The sequence below is a fragment of the Pinus tabuliformis genome, chromosome 5_2 (genome assembly GCF_031772625.1).
Source record: "Pinus tabuliformis cultivar Carrire ecotype Pingquan chromosome 5_2, CPIR1, whole genome shotgun sequence".
NCBI lineage: Eukaryota > Viridiplantae > Streptophyta > Pinopsida > Pinales > Pinaceae > Pinus > Pinus tabuliformis.
In genome coordinates, this window is record NC_142306.1 from 231,172,918 (window position 1) to 231,183,322 (window position 10,405).

The window sequence follows — 10,405 nt, forward strand, 5'->3', positions numbered from 1 at the left end:
CAGCTTAATCTGATCCATTGGAAGATATAAGGTTAGAATTAGATAGTTTGCTTTTCAAAAGAAAGAGGAAAGAAAGGGTTTGCTAGCTTAAATGCACCCAATAAAGTGAAGAAAAAATGTTAGGATAAGTAAAGGGCACGCAGAAGAAAGGTTCAGAAATACAACGTTGTTAAAGAATAAGCACATTTATCATGCTTAATCCTATGTTTCAGTGTGCAGGAGCAGTTATGAAAGTGAAAAGATGTCCACAAGCTTATTTAATTAACTTCCCCTCATTTTGTTTCAACCCCCATTACATACTTTCTAATTTCCCCATCATCCCATCATTTCTTAAGAATATACCCTTTTCCCTTCATTTTGACCCTTACCCCTTGGTTTCACACATTTCCCTAGCAAATTACCCTCCAAAGGTCATTTTCCAACCGAAAACCCCTCTTCCCTAGTGTGAAACCCGTTCCCCTTTGGAAAAACCATTTTCCCCTTATTAATTTCCCTATTTTATCTAAAAAAACCATAAACCCCCTTTGTCCTAAGTTTAAATTCCCCCTCCGCATTACTTAATTAACTCCTCCATACCATATTTTGCCTAAAAAACCCATAAAACCCCTTTATTCTAAGTTTTGTTTCCCCCTCCCGCATTTTATTAACCCATCACAATATGTTAAATCTCGCGATTACTCTTTAGTTAATTACATTTCATTTTAATCAAACCCAACCCCACTCCATCATTCAACGCTCACAACTCCGCTACGTGATAGCTCTCCGATCACTCACTTCCAGATCTAAAGGTTTTTGTGTCCCTCGCTATTCGACCCTTAACACCTCAGAAGCACACGAGATGGGCAGTTTTGTCCTGCCATGTGTCGGTCCCTCAGATACATCATGTTCATTTGAGAAATACTATCCAACAGCTAAAAGTGATGCGATAAAAACCATTTACCATTCCCCTTATACATATATCTCGTATTAAAATAAAAGCCACATATATTAAAGTATATTAATATATATCCTGGTCCCACTCCATAAACCTGCTTATATTTAACCCCGCCTTATTCATTAGTTAATTACAGTTAAGTGTAATTAATCCCGCCGGGCCTCACAAATCTCCGCCCTTATTCCCTCCGTTCATTTCCACCATGCGACAACAGTTAGATCTTGCACCCCCATATCTAACGGTGCACATCCATATTGCGCTGACTCCCTTTCTGATCTTTACCAGCCCGAGAGCACTCGAGATTCGTTGTTTTGCTTCGGCCCCTTTTGGTTACGTGGTAGCTTTAGGTGAACTCGCGTGCTCTCAAGGAAATATTACCCGTCTGCCAAAAGCAGTGTGATGGCCCCTGAAACTACCTCCCTGCGTAAAATAAAACCAGCCACAGTTCATTTGTATAAATTTCGGGCCAAATGTGACCATTACCCATTAAAAGGCTGAAGATGCTCATTTTCACTTTTTTCGCTCATTCAAACTGTGAAAGCTTCTTAAGCCTTCCTACGCCACCCTGAGCCTCTGCAACCAAATTTGACCACCGATTACCTTTCGAACACGCTTCGGACTCCATCCACAAACATCTCAGTTCAATAAAGCCATTCATTGCCTTCCCCGCAGACCTATGCTCTATTGATGATTATTTTATTTTGCAGGTGTTTAGTAGAATGAGAGCTTGGATAAACAGTTTTGATACTAGTTCCAAAACCTGTTTACTCCAAGATTCGCAATGAAATGTAATCAAAAGGATTATTCAAAAGGAAAAGACAATTATCATAGAGCAGAAGGAAACAATTTACACAAGCAAATGTCAAAACAGAGATTAAATCATTTTCACCAGCATAGCAAAAGATTCTTACAAACTACTCTCCAAGCAACATTTTGTATTCTACATAGTAAAATCATTTTTACTAAAAACACAAAAGCATGAAAGAGTGAGTAAGATTTACAGTAAAAGGTAAAAATGAAAGTAGGTGACAGAGCATACAGTTAAAAGATAAACAACGGAGGCAGATAAAAGTGTATCAGATGAAAGGTCATAAGTAAATATGACATCCAGTGTGAAGACCAAACTTCCAAGCAGCTTAAAGGGAAAAATATAAAAGACTAAAAGCCAGCAGAACCTAGATAACAGGGACAACAAACAACAGTTCAATATCTGTCTCTATCTTCTTGCATGAAGATATTTCTTTTTCCTATATTAGTTCTCAATGCATTTTGAGATACTTTATAAATTCTTTTTGTATAAATACTTCATAATTCGAAGTATTGAGGTGTGTATTTCTATACATTTGTAGAGTTATTTTGATCTTAAACTTAAGGGTTATTGTACCAAATTTCAAGTCAACGGACTGGAGCAAGTAATAAGAAGATTGCACTACAGGATTCATGAGATGAGCTATTGCAGTGAAGTATCTTCTTTGTCTGATTTTGTTACTTTCTTATATGTTTCATAAAATTAAATTTTATCTAAATTTGAATGAATTAACTGGAAATTTAACTCGCAATTTGTTTAAGTACACTCTATTTTGCATAGTTAATCATTTATATGTTTTCCTCTGATATCTAGATTTGAGAACCCTTAATTTCTCTCCCATCTCGGTTGACCTCTTTCACTTCTCTTCATAATCCAGCCTAGGGAACCCTTAATTTCTCCCTGGATCCGATTGGAAACCATTTCACCATTAAGCCTTTGAGTTCTATAGTAACTCCTCTATCTTTCCCTGTAGACACTGTTTTTAGAACTTGATCCAGTCCTGTTTGTCTGACATTTAACCCCATAGCTCAATTGTAAAAGACAACCCTTTTCATCTAAGTAAGTGATCCCACCACCCAAATTCAACTCAAAAACCCAAGCAAAATCATAACTAGCTTGAAATCAATTAACTAAAACAAAGTTAAATAAAAAAGAGAGAGCCCTCTCTAAGATTAGGAAGGCTAGATCTTGATCTCCAAAGTTGGTTTGTGGTTACCTCTATCATTTCTTTCTCTGACAACTTAGAAGAAATTTTGGAGTGATAACATCATCGGTGACCATACTGGGGACTCGATCCTCGGTCTGATAAAACTTTAAGGAAACCTTAAATTTCATCTTGAGCACCTTAAGGTCATTTTTATAATTTGTTCTCAAAAAGTTTCCTAAAAACAATTAAAAAGTTAAAATTCTGGCTCCCAGGAAGACTCACTATACCAGGGAAAACCCAGATCGAAGCCTTGCTAATATAGTTGATGACCCAGATAGAATTTTAAGAAAACAAAAAAAAGTAGAAACTCAGGAAAGTAGTAGCTAGTTAGTCAAAGAAAATTCACTCCCTGAGGAGTTGTCAACTTTAGAGGAAATTCCTTTTGATTTGTCATTTGACCTCTCATTATTTAGAACTAAATCGGAGAATGCAATCCATGAAACAATGTTAGACCCTGAGTTTATTCAACTCATTGAATCAAAAAGGGCGATTATGCATCGAGATATAGATAAATTTGTCTTGGAGACTTTTGACAAGTTAAAAGCTTTGACCTCTACATTGATAAGCCATATAGATAATGCTTACCTTCAACAGTCTGTTGAACTAGTTGCCCTTACTGCTGTTGCCTCTGAAATTTCTACACAATATTCAATCACTGTAAATACACCTTCATTTACCACAACCTCACCTATAGTAACCACCACAGTCCATTCCCCTAAACCAGTTATTCATCAGCCAAGCACCTCATCCTCATCTAGTTCATCTCCATCCAGTTCAAGCCCTTCCTCAAGCACCACAACTTTATCCCCTAGTCAAACCAGAATCTCAGCCATGGCAGATCGATATGCACCTCTAGTTTTACCTCGACAACTCCATGCCATGCCCCAGGATTATCAAAGAAAAATCTTTTTTTTTATGCTACTGGTTAGTACACTACCCAACAACATGTGAAAAAAATGACTGACTATTCTGAATTGCATGAGATAGATGAATCAGATGTCTAAATGAGGCTGTTTGCCCAAATAATAACTGAGGATGTTAAGAAATGGTTAAAGTCTTTACCTGCCAATCATATTGCAGACTTAGCTCCTTTTCATAGGTTATTCTTTGATAGATGGGAAAGAAAGAAAAACCGCCTGCAAATACTTTATGAATATGATAACATTAGAAGAGCTCCTAATGAGTCAGTTCAGGATTATTTTACTAGGTTCAATAACATCTACAATGCAATCCCTACTAATATTAAGCCTCCACCTAACCTAGCATTAATCAAGTTCCCTAATGGTTTTGACACTAACATGTCATACCAGTTAAGGGAAAGAAACCATGAAACATTGGAACAAATGCAAAGTAATGTTGTTAGTGTAGAGGCCAACCTATTAGCCAAGAAATCTAGAATAAGAAATGAAAAGAGAGTTGTAATTAAAGAGGAAACTTCCACTTCTGATGGAAAAATAGATAGTTTAGCAAAGAGTGTAGAGAGAATAATGGATAGATTAGAAAACATGGAAAGAAAAAATCAGTGGGAGAATAAACAACCACCCCCAATAAGAAACCCCAACTTTAGGAAGAATCCCAACACTGGAAAGACTGTTACACCAGATCAGCAGATTAGGCCTCCCTTCCAGGAAAACTATGCTGAAGGTTCACAAAACCATGAAGAAGAGGATGACACCCAGATAAACTTATTAGGAATCAAGAATGAAGATGTTGTTTTTCTTACTCAAGAAGAACAAGAGTTGTACATGCTACAACAATTTGAATTAGAATATGGTGAGTCCTTTGACTTTAAATAGGGTTATGAGTCAGCTTCATATGAGGTTCACAAACATAGCTTAAGAAGTAAAAAGAACAATGAAGCTCCCACTAAAAGATCAATCCAGACCCAAACTAAAAATATAACAGAATCTCCTGTCACTAAAATTTTACAAATCATCCCTAGGGGAACACCGAAGACTTCTACCCCAAAAATTGTAGATATAACCTCCACTGAAACTCAAACTGAAACAATCACTCAAAGCATTCGAAATAGGAGTAATCAGAACAAAACTGTTGAAACATAGACTGAATTACCTAGTACTGAAAGACAAGATAAAAACAGACAAACTGCATTTGTTAAGGAAGATCTCATTCAAACAAACAATGCTCAACTACCTTTCAACCTCAAGAATGAAATAGTAAAATTGAAGATATCAATTCCTTTGATTGAGTTAGTAAAGAATGAATCCTATAGATCACAGATAACTAAAACTTTAAATATAGGAGAGGGAAAAGATGATGTCAATTTGAATGATGACCAACCTGAATTATTATTTGGCCCTGAGGCGAGTGGTACTCATCAGCAAGGGGGAGTCCCTCCTTTCTACATTATCTTGAACATTCATGACAAAATATAACATAATTCTATGTTAGACTCAAGGGCGTCCCATAATTTGATGCCAAAAGCAATCATGGAGAGACTGAACTTAGACATCACCAGACCATATAAGGACTTGTTTTCCTTTGACTCTATCCAAGTTAAATTCCTTGGTTTGATTAAGGATTTATGTGTAACTCTAGTCCAGTGCCCAGCAAAGAGTATTGTGATGGACATAGTAGTTGCAGATATCCCACCCAAATATGGAATGTTGCTATCTCGCTCATGGGGAGAAAAATTGCAAGGATCCTTGCAATTAGATATGTCATATGCCACCATATCTGTTTTTGGCCAACAAAGGAAACTGTATAGAGAAACCTTGACGAAATACATGGTGAGTAGTGTAGAAAAGCCACAAAATTTCCCAATATACTCCATGCATTCTAATATGGACTCTTTTATCTTGCACAATTCAGACCATGACAAAAAGGAAATCACAGCTGAAGAACTGAAATACAAAACAATTGATAGTGAGAACATTTTTCATGAGTCCCTATGGCATCTAGATTTTGATGGATCTGTGAATAGATTAGGGGCTGGTGCAGGAGTGTGGATCCAAAATATGGAGAATAATCACTCTGAGGGACACGCATTCAGATTAAACTTCAAGTGTACAAATAACATGGCAGAGTGTGAAGCTCTGATCTTAGGATTACAAATGGTTAGAAAACTTGGAGCCAAGAGAGTTTCTATTACTGGAGACTCATAATTGATTATTAAACAAATTAATGGTGAATACTCTGTAAACAATCCTAGACTTAGTCAATATAGGGAAACTGTCCTAGGTTTGATTAAAGACCTCATGGAAACAAACTTTGTTGCCATTCCTAGAAAACAACATATGCAGGCTCACAGTCTGGCTACTTTTGCTAGTACCTGCAAATTTCCCTTTTAGCCCAACCATTAGTACACTGCAGAAGTGAGACATAGGCCTGTCATACCAGACAATTTGAAGTATTGGCATATTTTCTCATAGGATTCCCAAATTTATGACTTCATGAATGCTAAAGGTGAGTTTCAGAATTGTAAAATAGATACAGACTGTACAATAGACAATGACATAGATAGTGACATAGATGTAAATATTTTAGATATACGTAAACCCACTAAATTCACTTAGAAAATGTAGAGATAGAAGAGATAATGAATGATGATCCTGAAATTATGAACCTTAAAAATAATTTTTTTTCCTAAGGGATTAGTCCCCTTAGAAGATTTGTTTGATTCTAGCGATTTAGCTAGGAAACCGAAAATGGAACCTTTGAGAGCAGATATAGAAGAATGTAACATAGGAACTGAAGAAAAAAATAAACTCATTAAATTATAAAAAGCCTTACCTCCAGATGAAAAGGATAAATACATAAATCTATTTAAAGAGTTTCAAGATGTATTTGCATGGAGTTATGAAGACCTAAAATCTTATGACACCAACATAATTCAGCACAAGATACCTATCAAAGAGGATCATAAGCCTTTTAAACAGAAACTTAGGAGAATTAATCTAGTTCATATGCCATATATTGAGAAAGAAGTTAAAAGAATGTATGATGCCCACATCATATCTCCCATTAGATACTCAAATTGTGTTTCAAACTTAGTCACTACTAGGAAGAAAACTGGGGAAATCAGATTTTGTGTTGATCTCATAAATTTAAACAAGGTATCATTAGAAGAAAACTATCCTCTACCAAAAATGGACCATATCCTTCAGAGGGTGGTAGGCTCATCCATAATTTCACTGCTTGATGGATTTTATGGATATAACTAGGTCTTAGTTGAACCAGAGGACCAAGCCAAAACTACATTTACTACTCCTTGGGGTACCTTCATGTATTTGAAGATTCCTTTTGGATTAATGAACGCAGGAGAAAATTTTCAAAGAGCTATGGATATATCTTTTGCTAAGGATATCCATTATTTCTTAGTGGTATACCAAGATGACATCACAGTTTTTTCTAAATCTAACATTGAACACCTAGATCACCTGAGAAGAGTTTTCACTAAATACAGGAAATTTGGGATTTCTTTAAATCCCAAAAAGACACTCTTTGGTCTAGAAGAGGGCAAGTTGTTGGGACATATAATATCCAAAGATGGAATTAGAATAGATCCTGCTAGAATAGAGGCCATTTTAACCATCACCTATCCTAGAAACATTAAGGATTTACAGTAATTTTTAGGCAAGATAAATTTTCTTAGGAGATTCATTTCAAATTTAGCAGAATTGATTAGAGAACTAAATAACATGTTAAGAAAAGATTCAACACTTAAATGGATAGTGGAGGCCAAACAGTCCTTTGAAGTCATCAAGGAAGCCCTAACCAAAACTCCAGTCCTTATAAGTCCTGATTTTCAGAAAGATTTTATAATTTTTTCTTTTGCTTCAGAACACACTATTGCAGCAGTCTTGTTGCAAAACAATGACCAGGGACATGAACAACCAATTGCATTTTTCAGTAAATCCTTAAGAGATGCCACACTCAAATACAACATTGTGGAAAAACATGCATTAGCTTTAGTAAAGGCTATTGAAGACTTCAGAGTGTACATTTTGTATTCTCACATCATTTCTTATGTTCCAAATTCAGTAGTTCAGGACATTTTGACACAAAATGGGCCTGAAGGGAAAATAGGCAAATGGATTTCCACTATATTGGAATATGACATAGAAATAAAGCCTACTAAACTTATCAAAGGCCAAGGTTTAGCTAAACTCATGGCTGAATCAAACTCTTAGGCCCTAGATATTAATTTCATTGTTGCCCTTGATGATCAGGAAGAGTTGGCGACTCCATAGATCAGTGAACCTTTTACTGATTCACCTTGGTATGCAGATATCATATTTGTATTACTAAACTTACAAGCTCCTTCTGGTTTAACAAAAACTAAAGCTAGATTTTCGAAAATGAAGTCATTAAAGTATTGTATCATAGATAATGCTTTGTTTTGGGAAGACATTAGTGGTATTCCTTTGAATTGATTACTGAAAGATGAAGCTGATAAAATTATGCAAGAATTTCATGCAGGCGATTGTGGAGGACACTTGTATTAAAGACTACTACTGACAAAATTCTAAGGGATGGTTTTTACTAGACCACTCTTTTTGCAGATGTTAAGAAACATTTGACCTCCTGTCATAAGTGCCAGATATTTGAGGGAAAAAAAATTCTTTTACCTTTACCTCTCAAACCCATCTCCATGGAAATTCCATTTCAACAATGGGGGTTAGACTTCACTGGAGAAATACACCCAGCCTCCTCAGCCCAGCATAAGTGGATTTTGACAGCCACTGATTACTTCACCAAATGGATAGAAGCCATCCCTTCTAGACAAGCTATAGACTTTGTCATTATCTCCTTCCTAGAAAAAAATATCCTATCAAGATTTGGATGCCCCCAAAAGCTCATTACTAATAATGCAGCTGCCTTTAAATCCAAGAAAATGGTAGACTTCTGTAACGAACACCACATCACCCTTGGCCACTCCGCTACCTATTAGCCTTAAGGTAATGGATTTGCAGAATCCTCTAAAAAAAACCTGGTCAATATCATTAAGAAGTTACTAGAAGACAACAAAAAGACATGGAACAAAAATTTGGTCAATGCCTTATGGGCAGATAGACTAACTACCAAGAAGTCAATTGGCACATCTCTCTATGAGTTAGTATATGGGATCGACTTTATTTTTCCATCCTCTTTGGGAGTGCCAGTGATGAAGTTCATCCAGGAATTACATGTGTAACCAAATGATATCCAGAGAAGGATAAATCATACCATACACTTGCAGCAGATCAAAGAAGAAGTATATGCAAGATCACAAGTAATCTAGGAAAAAATCAAAAACATATTTTATAAAAAGACCAAAGCTGATGATTTTTACATAGGTGATAAAGTTCTTAAGTGGGATTCAAGAAGAGAAGACAAGGGCAAACATGGAAATTTGATTTTCTATGGCAAGGCCCTTATGTCATTTATGGTTACAGAGGTAACAATGCTTTTTTCTTGAGAGAGATAGATGGATCAGATCTACTAGGAGGACCTGTCAATGGTAGAATGTTGAAGCATTATTTTTCCACAGATTAACAATAGTTCACTTTACTTTGATCATTGTATATAACATTGCAGAGTTTAGATTGGATTGGATGGTGATCTATTGAAGTTGAAGCCCAAAGAGAAGGCCCTGAGCTTTGAAGGTTTCACCATCATAAGTATGAATAAGGCAGAAATCACAGAAGAATAGTTTACAGGGTAACTGCAGTCACAATTCAAAGGCTATTGATCTTAAAGTTCTTGACATTTCACTAGGAAATGCCATCCCCATGTGGAGCCACTGTTAGGGTCCTATAATAATAGGATTCATAATTTTGAATTGGATATGGTTAGTCTTGTAATATTGTACATACTTTTGCTTTCTGTGAAATGTTTTCCATATTAAAAATAAAAAATGTAAAGAGGGTATGTCCTAAAAGAAATATCAAAGGATAAAAAGAATAATAAAAGATTAAAAAAGTGAAAAAATATGAACCCCAAACAAAAGCAGATCATGAAAGTGTGCAAGCCCAAGTGCCACTACTTTTTACTTTACTGGGCAAAATAATGGTTGTGTGTAGCTTGACATAAATGTCACAATCCATGATAGTCAAATAGTTTAATCTTTATTACTTCATGCTTTAAATTCCATGTTTATAGATAGAGAATAAAGATCTAGCCAAATTGTTTAATCTTGGCAGATCAGTAGTTAGGTAGAGAAATAAATGTGCTCTAGAGCTTAATCTGAGCCATTGGAACATAGTAAATTTTAGGGGAAAAATTTAGCCCAAGGGTGAAATTTAAGGGGTTTTTCATTTTAGAGGGGTGAAATTTTTATAAAACACCCTTTTCATATAGTTAGCCCAATTTTTATTTTATATATATATATATATATATATATATATATATATATATATATATATATATATATATTATTTTTATTTTATTTTATTTTTTATTTTTTTTTCATTTTAGCCCAAGAAAAAAGGGCGGATAAACCCTGGGAAGGCTC